The sequence below is a fragment of the Emydura macquarii genome, unplaced genomic scaffold, assembly GCF_026122565.2.
Source record: "Emydura macquarii macquarii isolate MOO-44397 ecotype Brisbane River unplaced genomic scaffold, CSIRO-AGI_Emac_v2 contig_2846, whole genome shotgun sequence".
In the NCBI taxonomy this organism is placed as follows: domain Eukaryota; kingdom Metazoa; phylum Chordata; order Testudines; family Chelidae; genus Emydura; species Emydura macquarii.
The window spans coordinates 2,388,684-2,408,878 of NW_027132983.1; the positions used below are offsets into that span (position 1 = coordinate 2,388,684).

The following is a 20,195-nucleotide window of genomic DNA, read 5'->3' on the forward strand; positions in this document are numbered from 1 at the left end:
GTAATATTAGTTGTTGTAATGGGGAGTAAATAAAAAGGACAGTTGGTAATTACTATTATAAAGTAAATGAATTAGAACCCCTATTTATTAACTAAATGGAGACTGAGTTCCTAAAATTGAACTCTCAAAATTACAGTAGATATGGTGCATAAATTAATTCATTAATCCTTCAATGATAGTGTACATAATGAGCAGTAACAAATGCATACAGCATGTCTGATTTGGGGTTTTTTGCCACCAAATCTCTCAGTCTCTTCAAACCCTGTACAGATACTTGAACATTGGCTGAAGGACTGAAGCCACATTCGGTGACAGAAAGATGATTTCAGCTGCAGAAAAATGTTTCATTTAACCGGTCATGTGTAAGATCAATGTTCCTAAAATTGGGGTTCTACTGAAAATTCTCTATATGGGTAACACAGACAGATCAAGCAGGAGGTGTGATTGCTTCATAGTTTGAGATCATTATACTGCCAGTTGCTGAATGCCTTACTCTCTTCTCACTGAATTTAATGAGAGTTGAGGATGCTGTTATTATGTTATTCTCAGCACTTTATAGTATTGGGCTCTAATGTTCTCTATCACATGCTGGATACTGAACCAAGAAGAAAATACAGAACTGAGTTATAAAAAAATGTATTTGTCCATTGGATTAGTGAGACAAGGTGGGTGAGGTGATTTCTTTTATTAGACCAATTTCTGTTGGTGAAAGAGATAAGCTTTAGATTCGGGTCTCATTCCTTCACTGCGAACATGACTTTTGAAGCTGAACATTTTACAAAAGGAACTCCCCTTTCTCTTCTGCCTTCAGCCACATTTATTAAATATACTTTATTTTAATAAGGGGAATACTCCACCAGGTCCCCTTCAATTCACACACTGAGTTGACAGACCTATGCTTCAAAAATTGTCAGACAACTTCCTAGACACTAAAAGAGAGTAGCAGAAGGTATTTGGCTAGGAAAATACAATTGCACAGCTCAGTCCAAAATCACCGTAGACAGAGAGAATGTAAAGCTAGTGGTGAAAACTAGTATCTATAGCCCTCCACCCATAAGACATTAACTTCTCCTCATGATGCACAACTGAGCTATGTTTATAATCGCCGAACACTCTGAAGAGACTCAGTGGGTAATAACCCAGGCATGATGATGTGTGCAATTTAAGATCTGAACAGAATGGAATAGAACAGAGGTCCCCAAAATGTGGGGCATGCCCCTCTGGAGAGGCACAGAGGATGTTAGGGAGGTCTGGAGGGCCCAGGCCAGCCCCCACAGGGGTGCAGGGTGGGAGCACCACCCAGCGCTTCTCTACCCCCAGCTCTACTTCGGCCTTGGCCCCAACCGTAGCCCCAACCCCTGGTCCAGGCGTGGCTCCATATCTGACCACGCATCCAGCTCTTGCTCCAGCCTTGGCCCCAGCCACAGTTCACTTCCAGCCCCGTTCCTGGCCCCAGACCTGCCCCCCTGGCCTTGGCTATTGGCTCCAGGCCCAGCCACAGCTTCAGCCCCACCCGTAGCCCTGCTCCCAACTGCAGCCCCAGCTACAGCTCTGGCCCCGACTGTGGCCTTGCTCCTGGCCCCTGATCCTAGGTGGAGAAGAATCTTTCCTTTTAAAGAGCATGTTTAGAAAAATAATATTATGTGGTTAAAATACATGCACAAAAAGTTTAGCATAAAGAAAGTACATGCCTAGTGAGGAGCGATTACAGGTAAATCCCAATGGCAGTCATTATGGGTCTTGCATTTTTTTTGATTGGTTCAATTTTTTCTGTTTTTAACTTGGAAACTACTTAAAGTTCCTAATTAAAATAGTGACAACTAAAAATGATAGAGGCCGTAATGTTTTAACACTTCCAGAAACAGTCTCAAGTTTCAAGCAAAGAGACAAACAGCAGCAGAACAGGAGTGAATAGCTGCTCTAAATAATTTTTATGTTCACAGTATGGGTTCTTTGCTTACTGGTCATTCCTTAGTAACGGCACCTGGCTGATCACAGGGATGCAGTTACAGATGCGCTAACCAACAGCAGCATACCTACAGGCAGCATAACTATGAACACTCACCTGTAGAGGGATTCCCGTCAGTGAGCATTATAATTGTAGAGGAGCTTCTCTCAGGCAAAGCCTTTTCCTTGTGAGCTTTATTCATCATTTCAACTGTTCTTATTAAAGCATCATTTATGTTGGTAGCGGCAAGAAACATGATCACAGAAAACAGAACAAGAATAAATACCACAAGTGTGTACAGTTTTCTACTATGTGTCAATCCAGAATGTTTCAAGCCCACCTACAGCCTACATGCCCCTGTAAGAGTGAAGGATACTGTTGACAGCTTCTACTCACCGCTATGTGACAGTAGCACAGACACAGAAAAAATATGCAGAGTGGTTTCACATTATCATGGGTTGTTCTGTCCCTCAAGAGCTCCAGATCAAATGAGGGAGCAATCAGGTCACTCCCGCAGTTGCTTCCTTCATGTTTACTGTGCATGTCTTTGAGAGGTAAGTTTCCAACAGGAAACCAAGCAATATGTGCACTCTGTGGGTTGGGCGTAGCATTGAGATTTATCATGCTACTGTGCTAATTGTGGTAGCCATTTTTATTTGGTTCATGGTATAATTTTAATCGTGCTAAATACTTAGCTTTTTGAACAATGCTGTAGAGCCCTGCGTTCCATCCTGTTGGCTTCTGCCACCATTCCAGGCCACAGTCTTTCACCTAATACCAGTTCTGCCCAATCCTCCTACTCCTTCTTTCTGCTGTTGACTCCCTCAAGCTCTCTGTGGCTACACACTCTGTTCCCATGCCCAACCTTTGACCAGATTCTTTCTTGCCACCTTCCTCAGACCCAGACATCTCTTCCTATTCTCTTCTGCTGGACTTAATTGTCCATCAGCAAATATATCTTCCATCTCCTCTTATTCATATTCATTATTTGCCAAATAGTAACACCAATTATTCATTATTTAGCTGAATAGTGAAAATATGGATTCATCACGTCCCTATCTGAGATTCTTGGAGGAAAGATGCTATGTAAATGCAAGGTATTTATTATGAATTTCTTTTTTAGAGAAAGGTATGTTGTTAAACTTTAGAGATATTTACATCCTGTGACTTTTAACAAACTTCTGTGCTTCCTTCAAATTATCTAAGGTAGCCATGACCAAGTATTTCTTCCAGGATATTATCCTATCATCAAACAAGATAAAGTTGAAATGATCATTCTCTTTGACATCTTCTAATATTTTGAGGAATGCTTCCTTCGTCTAGAACAAATAATAATCAATGTTAAAAGAAACAAATGAGAACGTGAAATTGTGAAGCTTGTGCATATTTTTTTTATAAAGACAACTAGTAACAACCCTTATATTTATATTACCTGATGCTTTCCATAATAAGATATTCTTACAACCTTTTTTTTTTTTAGAAGCTTTACTGCCTCCATTGTTTGCTGCAGAACTTTGCAATTTGGTGACGAAAAAGTGCTCAGGCTAGAGAGATGCCTTTCATTTGTCTCATAACATTCCATTCAGGTATGTCTTGGGATAGGTCTTCAGTGCAGAGTTAGCTGAGGTTCTTATCTGGGTGTTAACCCTAACCCCCACTCCCTCCCATTCCTGTCCATACACAAAGATCTCTCATCCAAGCTTCATGGTGCTTTAAACCTGGGATAGCTGGCCTGGTTAGGCAGGGCCCAAGCATAACTTTTTCAGGCCCAGTACAAACTTGTAACATGGACCCCCTCCCACACACATACCACCATCCCTCATGCTTGGTTGGTAGCACTCCAAACAAGCCAGTCTCTTGGTATCTTTTCTCTCTTGTTGGTAGTCTTACATTTGAGAAGAAATTCAGGAAAATTATGCCCATCAACATCTTTTGGCATTGACTTTGCTAGCTTCCACATTTCTTCAAAAGTGAGGACACCAGACAGAACAATTTTTTGATGGATAGAATCTGTTATGTTTTCAGGTCTTTGAAAAGACAAGAATCAGATAGTGTAGCACTACTCTCTCCTGCTTCTTGTAAACCTTCTGAATTTGGTGGTGCTAATGTTGATACTACCTGACTATCTTCAAGCATTAGACTGGAGTCATATGATGCATGTTCTGGCAGCTTTTCTTTGTCATTGATTGTCAGTGCTACAGACACAGTCTCTATATTTAAATCATTTTCATCTTGATTTTGTTCATCTGCTTCCCTAGTTAGTATGTTGCCTGACTGCAGAAAGGCCTTGTTTGATTTGAAAAACTGGAGAATAGATTGGTGTCCTTTAGCTTCTTTTAGTTCCCTTTCTTTTACCTCCTTAGGTTTCTGGCTGCCTGATTTGTATTTATAGCCACCACCAGATATGGCAGTATGGGGTGTGTGTGTGTGACTGTGAGTGAATTAGACACTTACATATATTTTGGGCCTGCAAATCCTACCAAAAGAAGCAGCAGCCCTGGCTGCCACTGTCTTAAAGTGCCTTGATTTGCCCCTCCCACCAGTTGTCCCTCCCTCCTGCCTATGCACAAGGAACTCTGGGACTGGTAGTTCTTGATCTTGATATGACAGACCATGTCACAGAGAGGAGCACACATCTCTCTGTCTCTCAGTCTCACACTACAAGTCCTAGTTTAACTGCACAAACACACACTCTATTCTAGAGAAGGGCCTGGCCTGGGCCAGCAGGCCCAGCAACTCACTGTTCAGAATGGTGCTTGAGACTGCTCTAACACTGCTGCTGATTGGCTCCAGCAAATCTCACAAGATCTGGACAATAAATACATAGATACAGGGAAATAAGTTTCTATAAATATCCTCAGGCATGAGCTACAACTTAGTCTCAATTTTTTCCTTACTGTAATGGGGGTTACAGCCTGGGCCGGGCCGCCCAGGGCCTCCGGGCCCTGGTAAAGTGTACCCTCCTCCTTCCCCCCATGTGGGGGCCCAGTGGCTAGGGTATGGGTTAGAGCCTGGATGCCACTTTCACTTATCCTCACTTTGCAGTGAGGATGCAGGATAAACCACTTGAGTGCTAACAGTGTTCAAATACCTTCTCACAATTCCCTCCATGAGCTCAGAAGGACAGACATGTTCTTGCACAATTTACTAGGAAAGAATCATGGAGCAGCTCAGCTTACTGCAGCACAGGGAAGGATGCAATATGTCCCCAGAAGTCCTAGCAACACACAAGGGGTAGTGTAGCACCAGTGAGGATCCAGTAGCTCAGGTATGGTTTTGCAGTGTGTGACTGCTCAGATGTGGACTTGGCTAACCCAGATGCTGCTCAGCTGGACTAAGCTAGCTCTGCAGTAAAGACATAACCTTAATTATAAACTGTTTAAGATTGCCCATTTCCTTTTCTCTCAGCTGCATTCCTCATGAAAATGTTGGCAGCCTGCCAAAATACCTGAACATTTTAAAAAGATGGGCCTGGGTTTCCCGCATGGCACAGGAAACATCTGGGAACTGCCAGAGCAACTGTAGCAGGGGAGGGGAGGGGGCAGTTAGGGGCGGAAGAGCTTGGCTGGACTTCTCTCCTCCAAACCACATTCTCGAGACCCAACAAATGACCCTAGCAGTCCACCCCCTGACTCTTTAGGTACCATATGGGGCAGAGGTTCCCGGAACTACTGGGGGTTGGGGAAGAAAAGAAAGGATCGAGCTTGCCTCCCTGCCCCCTGCCCTCCATCCAGATCCAGCACATAGCCCCAGCAGCCCATTCCCCACTTAGGGGATAACAGCATTCTGCTGCTGCTAGCTAAAGTAATTAGTCTTCTCGTTCAAGTGGTATAAATCTGTGCTGCAGATTCAGGGTTCAAACCCTGATGATTATGTATTCCGAGACATGACAGGTGAACTTAATCGCATTTGGTTTTACTGTTTTCTTTTACAAAACCTAGAAAATTACATTTAAAAATCTGTGCTAGTTCGGTTGCAAAGTCCAACATTCAAAAGCTAGGAAATACTAAATTTACAGCTGTTTGTGCTGCCTTAATTCTGCCCCTTGTGTATATGCATTATGATATAGTCTTTAGTGACATCATCACATACTGTTTTTCCATGGGGCCCCTTCATTCAGTGCACAGGATGAACACAAAAGAGGGTAAGAGTAGGAATTATGTTGCACAGGCATAAACTAGCATTTCTTAACCGCCATATGCTTGACTTTGCAAACTAAATAATGTTATTTTAATGTAATACTATTTATGATAATTGTTACAAAAGATACACATACTAAATACATATATATACACACATACAAAGCTGGATGAGAAATAGTTTTCCCATCCTGAGAACATTTTTGAGATTTTGAAAAAATTTTCTGTTTCAAATCATGACAGAAAGTCAAAATCTCAAATGTTCATGAACCAATAATTTGAGAAAAAGCCCATTGGTCTTGCTCAGTCAAAATTTTTCATTTCTATGTCAAAAAGTTTTAAATTAAAAGGGTCAATCAAGATACTTTTAATTATTTATTTTTTTTACTATAAATTAACTTAAATTTTGAACCAAAAAGAGAGGCTCTTATTCCAAAAATAGGACGTTTTCACCATTACAAAACATTTCCACGTTTTTTTCAATATAAGAAATTTGTCAAAATCATGGAAAGTTTCAGGTTAGATGAATAAGCAGTTTTCAGTGGAAAAGTTTGCTGAAAAATTCCCAACCAGTTCTATCAATAGCCTGTTATTACAATGTATTTATTGCAATTTTTAACACACGCTAGAGCGTTCACCCCTGCTCTGAATACCTCTTGCAATAATGACAAACAGAACCAACAATTACACTGAACTGCTAAACTCCAGTCCCTGCAACAATAATTCATTCCCATGTGACTCCACTACATTATAATTCCCAGATGACCAAACTCCCTGTCTTATGTGCTTTCCAACTCCTTCCCAAATGCCTCAGTAAAAAAGCAAACCTTGCGCTATGTCCAGAATGTTAACGTGGGTTTAAAGTAGAATTCAGACACAAAGATATAAAATGGCTAAAACTGGGAACGACATCCATGCAGTTCAGGCTTGCAGAGCATAGAAAAGACTGCATTCAGCATTCCTATAGCACAGCCCAATTCAGTTTGTTGCCAAAATTCCGACCCTAAACCTCAGTTATGAAATGGCTGGGAGCTGGAAAGTATTAATTACGGAATTAATCCTAGACTGGAAGAGCATTGTGGGTAAAGATATAAGGAATACATCAAAGGCCCCTTTTCATTTCAGAATTCTTCTAACAAAGCAAGTGGCTTTTAAACTTGAGTAGAGTTTACTTAATCAAGTTGTGCAACCTCAGACAGTGTTTTGTCATGTTATGATTTATTAACATGATACAGTTGCTTAGCCAACTGGAGGAGAAGCAGAGTAGAATAGAACAACGTAAGCCAACAGTTGCATGCTAGAAGTTAAAGGAGCTTTATGGCATTTTAAGTGATAGTAAAGTACTATCTTGGGTGGTTTATGAATGAGGTTGAGACAGAACATCTGCAACTTCAGTCTTCACAGATAACTCTTCAGTAATAAAAGTAACTTTGCAACTTTGTTTGAAATTGATTGATCCTGCTTATTTTATTCTATCAAGGATCAGAGATACTTGCAAATATTGTGGCTGCAGTAAGTAGCCATAGTATTTGCCCACTGTTTCTACTAAAGTTTTTAACTGCTCTGTGTAAATGTTGCTGAATATAAATGAAATTTACCTGAAATTGTTTGACAAGCCGCTTTGGTTTTACTTTAATCAACATCTCGTATCTTCCCAAGTGCCATTTCAAGAGTTCCTCATAAGTGAGCTCAAAAGTGACTTTGCTGGCTGCTGCAATGTTGGCTGAAACAGTAAACTTTTCAGTTTTCCTCCCAGAGGCCCTAAAAATGTTAAGCAAAGTAACTACAAATCAGAAAAACATCAATATGAGAATCCCCTGGATGCTGCTTCTTATCAATAAGGAATTGCTATCACACTACAACCATTAAATCTTTCCCCTGGTTTCATTTTGTTTTAAGAATCAATATTAATGGAATTCTTTTATAGTTTTTAACATACCAGGAACTACAGCTTCAGTTCTCATCTTCACAGCAATAGGTCTTGTGACCAGACATTCCTTCAAAGTAACTTGGATTGACCAGCTAATTAAGAGTGATTTCATAGTGTGAACTAGAAAGCACTGAGAATTTGGGGCTTGATCCTAATTGCATTGCAGTCAGTAGAGGTGAAGGGCACTCAGCATCTCACAGGAGTGCTCAGCACCTTGCAGGATAAAGTTGTTAGAGCCTACACCCTAGGATATCGATTTGAATTTGGTTCAAGTGGATAGTAGTAAGCAAAAGTCCATTTTTAAATCAATGGCTCCTAGGTGCTCTGTGTAAATGAGGATGGCTGCATTAGCCTATCACAAAAACTAACACTATATAACTGTCTTGATATAAAATCTTAATGGAGACAAGGCACAGGTAGTTTTTCCTTTGAGGTAAGTCATCAATGTCAACCCTATGCAGGAAAGTATAAGATTGACCTAGCTAGTTGAGATCAGTACTATACCCCCCCACACCTGGGGTTGACCTCAACTTCCTACATCAAGATAAACACTATTTGTGCCTTGTCTCCACTAGGATTTTTAAATCAAGATAGCTATCTCAAGTTACCTGTCTCACTATAAATACACACCTTTTTTTGCAATGAATGTATAGCTTCAGACAAGAGAGAGATGCATGTGATATAAGACATGAATAGTATACAATATCCATTCCCAAAATGAGAGTTAGGAATAACAATAAAATGGCCAAAGCACAGAGGACAAAGTTTAACTCCTACCACTGAATGGCTGGAATGAGACTAAGTTTGGTCTCTTAACACTGTTTCACACAATCATTCATCCAACAGTCAAATCATTGCCACGTGGTACTTAAAAACATTAATCTTGTCAAATAGGCAGTAGGATACCATGATGGTGTGCTCAGTATAAATGCCTATATTAGATTCAACAGATTAATGCTAATCAAATATGTTATTCAATTTACACCTCCCTATGAGGCAAGAAAATGTGTGTGGTGTCATGAAGCACAATTAATGTTTGCCAACTTTGGCACTTAGTTGACGTCCCCAGGTGAAAAGAAATGCAAAGTTAATTACAAAATTAATCCCATATCAGGGTGAATAAGAATAATGGTTTCTTCTCGGAGTGACTGTCCACACAGATATCTCGCTTGGGTGCACATGTATCCTATGCACGTGAGATCAGATTCTTTTTGGATAGCAGTGTCTGCACCCTGGATTGGCTTTGTGCCTGCCCTCACTCTCCACCAGAGAGCATGAAGGGCAATGCAGGCCCAACTGATCCTCCATTCCTTACTGTTCATGGCAGGAAGACAGAAATCCTGCAGTGTTCACTTATTCTGCACACCACACGATCTTGTTTGACTAGTTAGCAGTAGTTAATATACTTATCATAGTTAGTATAGTTACTAGTTTTTTGTTTATACCCCTTGGCAATCTCCTTTCCCTCCCTCACAAAAAATTTAGAATAGGTTTGAGGATACCCTTGGTTCTAGGACTCTCAGGGATTTAAAACTTGCCCCCTATTGCAAGGCTGCTATCCTGCTCAATGCTGGGCATTCTAGGTACTGCTTCTGCCTTGGCCCAGGGTACATCCCTGGTAAATGCTCAATCTCCCGTTCCTTCTCCCAGACTATGCAGCAGGAGAGGAAGGCCCAGTTCAAGCCCAGTCTAATAGAGTGCTTGATGAGGGCCCCTTCAACGTCTGAGGCAAAAGATCCCCCAAAAACCTGAACAGTCACTTTTGGCTAGTGCTCCTGTGAGTTGCAGCTCTGCATCAAGCTGCCAGGCTCATTTGTTGTCAAAGGGATCAAGATCCCTCAACTACTGAATCAGGCAGAGAAGTCAAGTCCTCCTCTACCTAGTCATCACCCCCAGGGTGACCATAGGCTTAGGTCACCCTCTCCAGTGACTAGCAAAATAAAACACATCATATTTCTATCTCTACTTATGACCCTCAGCCAAAAGGCGGCTCATGGCCGACATCAGAATGCTCTGATGCCTTAGCACTACTGGCTGGTCACTGAGTCCTCATGGTACGCCTGAGACCATGGTCTGCACTTCCCCCAGTACCAACTCTTTGATACCAATAACCTCAGCTAGCGTCCCGATTAACATTTTGATTATCGGATGCTTCTGTCAAAATACAACTATCTGACCTGGGACAAGGTATCACAATTCGTAGAGAAGTGTCCTTGGGAACATAGGGAGACCTTAAAGTCTCTAGTGTCTGAAAGACATTTAGTTGCCCCAACATCTCTGAAGGCTGCTTTAGATGCCTCTGATACAATGCCACATATGATGGCCGCATCCATTGTGATACATAAGGTTTCGTGGCTCTAATACTCTAGAATACCTTAAGAGGTCCAAATGATCATCAAGGACCAATCATTCAAAGTTTGTGAACTATTTAATGCATGAACCTACAAAATGCCTCAATTAATTAAAGGATTTGAGAACCACGCTCTGCTCACTGAGGGTATATACACCAGCCCAAGCAGGAAGCAGGCCTGACCCCAAAGCCAGATAGAGGCTTTCTACCTCTTATTACCTTCCTCACTACAGAATCAAAGAACAATAGGAGTCCATGTTGGCAAAAGAGTTGAAGAATGGCTGAATCTGCGTTGGCCTTTTATGCCCTTGAATGGGGATGCGAAGATATCCAGGGCACAAGGGCAGCTCCAGCAGACACTGCCCAAAATAATCCAATTTCACATATATGGGGTGCTTGCATATCAGAAGTGGAATCTGTGTGGACAACACATCTCAAAGAACCACAGATACTGTAAGGTAAGTAACTGCTCTTTTGATATCAAATATAGGCTTCTCAAATTACCTCATGATACATAGGGACACACGTGTCCTATAGGACTGGAGGTGAATACTGATTCTAGAAGGATGGACACTCTGATCTATAGAAATAAAAGCAAACCTCGTTGTTATGAAAGAGTCTTACTTGACTAGACCTGCAGTATGTCCACATGAAACCGCCTTCTTGTATTGCTTTTTGGCAGCTTTTTTTTAATTTTATGTTTCCCAGATAGGTGATGCCATCAATTGTCCTGCAGTCGAAACAAAAAGCTGTGTGAAGATAAAGGTATCTATGAATTCTTCATTTATATCTGATTTATATTTTACAGGCAATCCTTTTGGTGCATAATAAATAAGCTTGGCTCAGGGGAGGGGCGGCGAGCGCGAGCAACAAGGGCCTCGGGGGAAGGGTGTGTGTGTGTGGAGGAGAGGCGGACACGTATCTATCCTCCCATCCGCCAGGGCCCTTTTAAATCACCAGGCCCTCAGAAATTGCCCCCCTTCTCCACCCTGTTGGCAGTCCTGGGTCCATATTTTCCATGCTTTTTTTTTTGTTATTAAAACATTCATACTTCTCTTTTTTACATTTTACTGTGCCATTTTTAAGTGAGAAGGCGAGTAAAATGTAAATTGTGTCACTGAGGGTGAAAAAAATAAATCAACACAGCAAGTTGGAGACAAGCTAACAGCAAACTGCACACATGCTGAAATTGGCTGTCTTGGGGAGCTCCACATCAAAAACGCTTCCTTAGACACATTGGCATGATTGACAGCTCGACTGGTGCTGACAGTGTGGGCAAATCGAGAAGTCACTTTACTATCAATTTTCATGCTGTAGATTTCTAGGCCATCGATGATCTGAAGAATGAGAAACCCCAGTTACAGAGAAATTTGTGCTAATTATGCTAACTCCATTCTACAGAATCATGCGACAATGGCAATCATAGAAAAGGTAGCTGTCTTCTAATACTGGGCAAGGAACTTTATTAGAATGAGGAAAACTAAGTTATCCCTACAGCTACTTTGTCTCTTTATTTAGTATATTATGTAAGTGGGTGGGGAGAGGTAGGCAGAAGCCATGATGCTTTATGAACTAAAGCTCTGTGTACATTACAAATGCAACAGTTTTTTTGTAAGCAGTGTTTTTGTTTTTTCACATATCTAACCTTGTTACCAAAAAACATGGTTGGGTTGTGTCCCCTAGTAGCCATTTTCCTCACAACCATGTTCATATGACTGCATTGACCATACTGTTTAGCCATGTTTGGACAAGCACAGTCTGGAAAAATCTGGGCCGGTCACCCATAGTACTTCAGCAAGAGTTAGGATGCCCGGGTGACATGGACACAGAACAGCACCAGCTGGGATGGTCTCGTGCACAGAGTACTCAGAGGTTTGAGCAAATTGGCTACACGAGTAGATGGTCTTGCCTGCACAGCAAATCAATATGCTAAAGATTGACGATCTTTATCTGAAGATCTGAAGCCCGGAAGATAATTGTGTGGCAGCCTAGTCTGGGGGAAGGGGAGAAACACTGCTCATAGCCATCCTTACTGACTGCAGATTAACCATGTTTTACGTAGACACAAACGTCTGGAAGAGCCCACCAAGCACCAAGTCAATAAGTGGTTAAGGACTCTATAGCATAACTCGGGGCCAGAGATGCATTGTAATTTACAGACTTCCAAATGAGCCAAAATAATTTTTGTTAAAGGGATTTAAATCCATAATAAGAGCATGAGACGTAACAACACTTTTCACCCCAAAAGGCGTTAAGTTCAACTCTTGTGTCATTACAGCACTTACCACATCCCTAGTGCTGGGGTTCTGTAAATCAAGAGACGAGACATTAACATGCATTTTCCACAGCTATACTTATCTTGGTCACAGAAGTGAGGTAGTGGAGGACAAGTCACACTCCAGCCAGCTTCTGCTTTTATTTCTAAACATACAGCTACTCTTCCGTAGAACTTCACAACGCTTTTTTGTTTGCTGTGTTGGTGTAGCCACGTTGGTCCCAGGATATTAGACACACATGCTGGGGAAGTAATTTATTCTATTGTAATGGTTCCCAACCTGGGGGGGGAACCGGACCCCCTGGGGGGGGTGCCAAAGAGTCCAGGGGCGGTCCATGAAGCTTCAGTAATATTGAGGTCCTTTAGCTCCCTGAGCTTCACGCCAGCTGGACCAGAGGAGCAGAGCCCCCCCAACCCCTCACCAGCTAGGCACCCAGTTGGAGAGGAGCAGCCCCGCCAAAACCTGCCTCCATTATCCTCGGTCCATGAGAGAAGGGAAGGGCAGGGCTACATGGAGCGTGCAGTGGCAGCCATGCCAGGGAAGTCTTAGCTGCTTACTCAGGTAAGCGTAATTTATTATGTAATTTATTATGTATTTATCGGGTTTGTGTGTGTTGATAGCTGGTGAAGGGCCATGTGTTAACTAGTGGGGCTTTCACTCAAAAAAGTTGGGAACTGCTGTTGTATTGGACCAGTTTCTGCTGGTGAGAGAGAAAAGCTTTTGAGCCTACATAGAGGTCCTCAGACCTGAAGCAGTACATTGTACAATTTACAGAGGAGAGAGATCACAGCCGCTATCTTCAACCAGCTCTACTGGCTCCCCACACATTTCAGTAGTGAATTCAAAATTGCCTTCCTGGTGGGTTTTGGTTGTGGTGATGTTTTTTGTTTTGTTTTAATACCCCACCGTCATGGTTTTACCTCAGACTAGCTCATAGATTTGGCTTCTCTTATGATTCAGAACCCACCAGCTTCCTTTACTGTTCTGCTAACTGCAGTTGATGCACGTCTGTGCTAGATATTAGCCCTTGAAACAGAGCCTTTGGAACGCTGAAGGCTTGCTGTGCTTAATTAGTAATAAGAGACACCTGTCCCAGGCAGCCTGGCTACAAACAGTCCTGCACAGAGCTGGCTCCAAGAGGCATAACTGCAAGGAATAACACCTGGAAGTTAAAACCAAAGCTTTGGAACAAGGTAGTGAAACCCTCCAGGGAATTAAAACAGCTTGCTGCTCTTGCGTAGAAGATGACGACAACATGATGGACATTGCTTTTGAAGAAAGGAAGAAGATGCAAAACAGCGCTTTGGACTGAGAGATGGACAGTCTTCTCCCTGCTTTCGAGATAGCTATTGGCTGGACTGGCTAGTAAAGGTGAGCTGCATTTTGAGCTATACATCTATACATTTTTATACTGGGCTGCGCATTCACCATTTCTTTGCTAGATTCAGCTCTCACTAGTGGATAGTTTTCAAACGTTTATGCCATCCTTAAAGTTATTTGTAAATGTAAATAATTGTGTCTCCCTGTGATGTCTTGGGGTTCACCTAGGCCAGAAAGGAACCTGGTCACCATCTGCCTTGTAACCCCGGATATCTTGTGGCTGTGCAATTTTGTTCGACAGCTCTGAGCCCAACAGCTTGCCAGCAGCCAACAAGTTTCACTTTGGCTTTGACCAGTCTGGTTACTTCTTGCAAGCTAACCTTAGTACGCTTCAGTGGCATACTGTGGGTCTCTGGCGCCCGGGGGCCAATGCTTCCATTTGCGCACCACACCTCACAGGCCTCATGCACCCCCCGCACAGGGCAGGAGGGGTCTCCGGCTCCCACCAGACAGCTGCTCTGGGGAGGGGGTGAGGGGGCCTGTACCTGCGGAGGGCAGGCTGGGGGTAGAGAACACCACATTCCTCCTCCTGCACCCCGGGGACTTTCTGGCGGTCATGGTGGTGGTGGAGCTGCTACCCCCCCTGCACTTACCCACCATGCTTGCCTTTCCTGCTCAGAGCCTCCTGCGCACCCCTGCCCATCTAGGAGCACCCAGGGGCCTGGCCACCATGCTTCTCCCCCATTGGTACGCCACCAGTATGCTCCCAGCCCCAAATTCACCCCAAAATCGTCTTACTGCAGGGAGCTATCGTTCTCATTGGACCTTCACAGAGAAAGTGTTAGTTTCACTCCCTTCACAGAGATGGTAAAACATTCCAGCTTGTTAGCTTTCTAGAAGCACACATTTTACAGCATGTACACAGCACTGATTTATAATGAAAGCAAAACAAGTTTATTAACAAAACAATCATGGGTGAAGCAATACCAAGTAAAAGAGAGAAAGTTAGAGATGGTTACAGGCCAAAAAGTGAAAACAAACATCTAAAGAACTAAAACTTAATCTAGCAAGATACAGTCTGTGGTCAAGATGGTTCCTTTCACCCACACATCCTTTCCAGCTTTTTCTGGCCAGGACCCATCACTGAGATCTATTTACTTGGTTGCTTTGTCTCCTAAGGAGAAGGATAAAGATGGAGTCTCTCTCTCTTCTTATATCCCCAACGGGATGTCTTTATCTTACAAGTCAGGAAGGCTTTGTGGGGATTCAGTCTCCTGTGTCCCTCTGAGGTGCAGGAGCCATGTTAATTCTGTCTCGAGTCCAGGAGCAGGATAACCCCCACCAGTTTAGCTCTATGGCTTTGTTTACTGTTAATATGTAAACTGAGGTAAACCCCCACTCCTTTGTCTAGGACAGACCTGTTTATCACCTTTACTTAGCCTAGGCTCTCTGGTCTTAAACATGTTCCATTAACATCCTACAGAGGAATTTATAAATTTCACATATAATGTTAACACATGCATTTTACCATTGTATTAATAACCAGCGTGCTACTAGTTTTCGTATTATACCTCACAAAGCATATTTTATACAAATACTATTGCAGTAGGATGTGCATAAAGGGGTGCCTAGTGTTACAGTCCCCCCTTTAAAAATGAAGTGTCTATATTTATACCATAATCCAATTTCCTTCTTTGACCTTTTCTCCAAATTGCGATCATTTAAGTTCTTTAATATAGTTGAAGAAATTTAGGTAATAAGATGGAAAGGGAATGGTTACATCCTCCTAGATAATATCTTAATGCGAAACACAAATAAAAACGTAGGTTTTGTTCCCTCTCTATAATTACTAAATCTCTTCCTCCCCTCTGCTATTTTCTTCTATAAAACATTTTGTGTTCCAGTTTATATGAAGGATACTATACAAAAGTTGTACTATGAAGAAGTCTGAGTATTAGAGGGGACAGATAAATGCATTTGCATTTGGAACCTTCTTTGAAGGTTAGCAGGTAGTGTGCCAGACAGAGATATTTGTGTACACACACCCCTGCTCCCAAAGACTTTTTGTGATAACTCCTCTTCATCTTTATGGAGGATGGATATTTTACTGGACTGCAGGGCCAGCTGAACTCTACCTTTTTGAAGAGCAGCACATTTTAGAGGGGCAGTGTTGCGAGTTGTGCTCTGTAACTTTCAGACTCTCTTATCTGTGTTGGCCCTGCAAGAATAATTAGGGTAGGCCTTCATTGCAGAGTTAACTCAGACTCTCACTTGAGTATTGGGCCAACCTGGCTCCTACTTGCCCACAAAAATCTCTCACCTGAGCGTGGTGGTGGTTTGTACCTGGGCTAGCTAACTTGTCTGGAGTTGTAGGCTAAAAAGCCCAAGTGCTGTTTAACATTGGGGGTGATAAGCCACTCTCATTGTACTAGGACGTAGGCTGAACCATGCTAGTGCGGATAGTCCTCCGTTGCCTTGTCACAATTCCTTCCCACGCGCCCAGAAGGACAGACAAGTTCTCCCACTGTTCACAGGGAAAGAATCACGGAGTGACTCAACTTATTGTAGTGCTAAGAACCTTCGCTATGTCCCCAGAAGTCCTTGCCCCTGTGTAAGTGCAGCAACAGTATGGACACAGTAACTTGGGAATAGCTTTGTAATGTGGCTGCATGTCTGAGCTAGGCTAATCCAAGCTCTCACATGGTGGTCATCACATGGGTTAACTCAGCCATGAAGACATTGAGGATAAGATGTTTACAACATGCTCTGACTTCTGCATTTCTCAGTCTATATCTACTGTAAGAGCAAGCATATTCCAGTAAACGTAAAACACGTGAGGTTGGCATTCTCTCTTTGGCCTGCATTCACTAAAATTCCTGAGTTTTCTCCCGCCACTGCTTGCAATCAGTGAAGTCCACCTTTATAGCTCTATGGACCTCACATTATAGGCCACATATTAAGAGTTTTCACTAACAGAACTTTTTTCTACTTTCTTTTATACACAGTGGTCCAAGAGACAGTTCCTGGGCTTACATGTCCTGACCTATGTATGTTTATACCAGATATCTCCACCAGTGAGTCAGATGCCTTCTTTAAAAAAATCTCATTTTATAACATACTTTTACTCAAGTCAGCCTCTAAAGGCCTGCTCCAAAGTACACTGAAGTTAGTGCATTACTGCCCTTTTTTCCAGTAAATCAATGAAATTCCCTTTGTGGAATACAGACCTGTGGAGTATATCTGTACGCACATTCTCTCTCTCTCTCTAGACACATACACACACCACATGCACATACTACATCTAATACACAGTACATGTATACTGTGCACATTTGTACACATTTATTAAGCCTTTGAATATACACTATATAGGCAGAAATGCACCTGTAATAGCAAAATTTTCTTAGAGATTCATATAAGACGAAGGATCTTGCTTTAAGGTTATATATTTTGCATTGCTATAGCACCTTTCATCTGAGGCTCTTCCAATCATTTTTATAAACGTTATATAAAGCATATGTTTTATCCCAGTGGTGTTTGAAATACAGGATATATTAAAAATATCCTTCACATTCCACTAGAATAGTATGTACAGTTCTGGACACACATGTTCAAGAAAGACTAATTCAAACTGAAACAGGGCTACTAGGATGATCGGGGGAATGGAAGGCTTATCTTATGATAGAAAACTAAAAGAACGTGGCTTGTTTAGCCTAACAAAAAGAAGGCTGAAAGGGAATGTGATTGCTCTCTATAAATACATGGGGTGGGGGAGAGACACCAAAGAGAACTAAATTACAGGAAAATGTTGGCACAACAAATGATATAATCTAGCCATGACTAAAGATAGGCTGGAAGTGAGAAAGTGGTACTAACCATCAGAGAAGTGAGGTTCTGGAACAGGGAGTAGAAGGGGCAAGCAACCTACTTAGTTTTAAAACAGAACCTGATATAAATTTGAGCGGGGTTTGTATGACAGGGTTACCTGTAGTGACAAGGGGCTGGGCCTTGGGGTTCCCTTTTGGTCCTATGTCTTTGTTCCTCAGTTTCATGCTTGGTGCTTCAGCAGTTCACCTGTATGAGTCAGGAAGGAAATTTTCCCATCGGATGTATTTTTCCTCCCTCCTTTCTCTGAAGCATCATAGATAGCATCATTCAGTGGCCCCGGCCAAAGATCAGACACCAGATGAAGTGGGTTGGTGCTTTGAGGCCATACAGAGAAATGTCTGAAGTTTGGCTGGTGGATCTTACTCACAAGCTCAGGGTGGGGCTGATCACATTTATGAGATCAGGAAAGATTTTCCCACTCAGGTTAGATTGGCAGGGAATTTGGGTCTGTTTGAGGCGTTTTTGGCCTCCTTCTGTAGTATGGGGTGCAGGTTGCTTGCTAGCATTACCCGGGAACCTCTCATTAAAACAGTTGCCTGCTATTACATGGGCCTTGGTGCACCACAGTCATTCCTATTTTCTGCCTATGATGATTGAGTCTCCTGTGGGCTGGCTTACTTCAGACTGATCCAGGTTATTGGGCTCAAGACAGGGATAACTGGGTGGGGTTTAATAGCCTGTGATGTGCTGGGGGTCAGACTAGGTGGTTACTTCTGGCACTGAACTCTATGATTGACACTCAAACACAGTCATTTAAATACAGCATAGATCTTTCTTTGGGAATACACATCATCATCATCATCAACTAATTCCATCCCACATAAAACTAACACATTGATCTGACTTCAGTTTAAAATAAGTTACCTACCTTGGTGTTCCTGATTTGTGCTACCACAGATTCAGCATTTGTACCAATTTCAATGGACACCAACAAAACATAAAACAAGAAGCTATTCATGTTGAAAAATGAAAGCACCAGCTCAGAAGAAGCTAATACCCCAACTTAGTAACCTCACAGGAAAGTAGGCTTGACGTTTAACTGTAGTCAAATAGGAAACCAGCAAGTTCAAATAAACAATGGCAGGAAAAAGTTATTTACCCAAAGTGAGTGCACCGTACTGTAAGTGGGGAGGGGGGTGTTATCTGGCTTACCCGTGGGGGCGGCAAGGGGTATATCACTTTCAGGGTGGAGGGTGGGAGAGAGGCACAGATGCCGCTGACTCATCTCCCAGGGACAGGATGGGCTGGGGAGCTGATAAAGGGCAAACCTGGCAGGAGAAGCCCCTTTTCCTGCACAAGGTGGAGCAGCAGCAGGGACCAGAGGACTCTGGCACCAGAGTTGGTATGGCATTGCATAGGAGCAGGAGGGTGAGAGTGGGGACGGGTGTGGGGGGTGTGGCATGGAGGGAAATCCCATCTGAAGAGGGAGAGGCAGGAGAATAGCAGAAGAAAGGGAGGAGGTGTTAGTGAGATCGCTGGTGCCAGATCCTATCACCAGGTATAGGGAGGCAGGGGAGAGGAGGGCAAAGGCACGGGGGGAGAGTCGGGTTTTGGTCTTTTCCAGCCGTGGACAGGTGAAAGCAGGAGGGATTGAAGCGTCCCTGCCCTACTGGCACAGCAGCAGCGGTGGGACAGGATGGGACGGCAGGGGGTTAGCAACCCGTCAACTGGCGTCCTCAACAATCTCCAATCGCCGGTCACGTTATTTTTGTCCATAGGCTGAACGGTTGCCCAGATCCTTGCAGCAGCAGCAGCTAGTTCGAAGGTTTTTGGCAGAATCATCTTGACCCAATGGCCTCAGGGAGGCTACACGTCATCCAATCACATTTAGCATGCTGAGGGATCCAGTGCAGGTGCTGAGGAACATGTTTCATAGCAGACAAGAGGTGGCCTTGTTCAGGACAGCATTTCTGGGCGCTTTCAGGCTCAGTAAGCTAGGACCTGGGTCCAGTAGAGACTCACCTGGAAGGGCTTTGGGATGTACGCACTGGCAGGGGCAAGCAGTGATACGACACTGTGACAGTCAAAGACTGATCAAGGAGGTGCCAGCAATTGAATTTACCATCCTACAGCAGAGTGGTGAGCCTGGGTGCCCGTGGAGGCTGTGAGGCCGTACATGGTGATGCAACTGCAGTGGGATGGGCCCCTCTTCATTCACAACGACAGGAGTCCCCTCAACATACCAGTTTGTTACGGAGGTGAGATGGCGACTGACGAGGTTGGGGCTGCCAGCCCAGGAATTTGGTTCCCACTTGTTCAAGATCAGGAGGCAACAGCACAGCTGGGCGTGGGGCTGAGGCAACTCAGGCAATTGGACATGGGCATTCGGAAATATACAGAACGT

General features: G+C 43.1%; 1 protein-coding gene across 6 annotated transcripts in view; it reads right to left on the reverse strand.

The window, feature by feature from the left end:
- LOC137166416 (inter-alpha-trypsin inhibitor heavy chain H3-like) overlaps window positions 1-12,796 on the reverse strand; it is a 33,826-nt gene extending 21,030 nt beyond the window's left edge. The window contains exons 1-6 of one of the 6 annotated variants that reach the window (XM_067568137.1): window positions 10,992-12,796; window positions 7,686-7,848; window positions 5,128-5,293; window positions 4,690-4,756; window positions 3,107-3,267; window positions 2,066-2,158 (exon numbers count right to left, since the gene is read on the reverse strand). The gene's annotated coding sequence lies outside the window, so the exon portion shown is untranslated. Of the gene's footprint in view, window positions 1-2,065; window positions 2,159-3,106; window positions 3,268-4,689; window positions 4,757-5,039; window positions 5,294-7,685; window positions 7,849-10,991 lie in introns of those variants that run through there. The other 5 variants (XM_067568140.1, XM_067568139.1, XM_067568138.1 and 2 more) reach the window with 5 other exon arrangements.
- Between the last annotated feature and the right edge of the window lie 7,399 nt (window positions 12,797-20,195).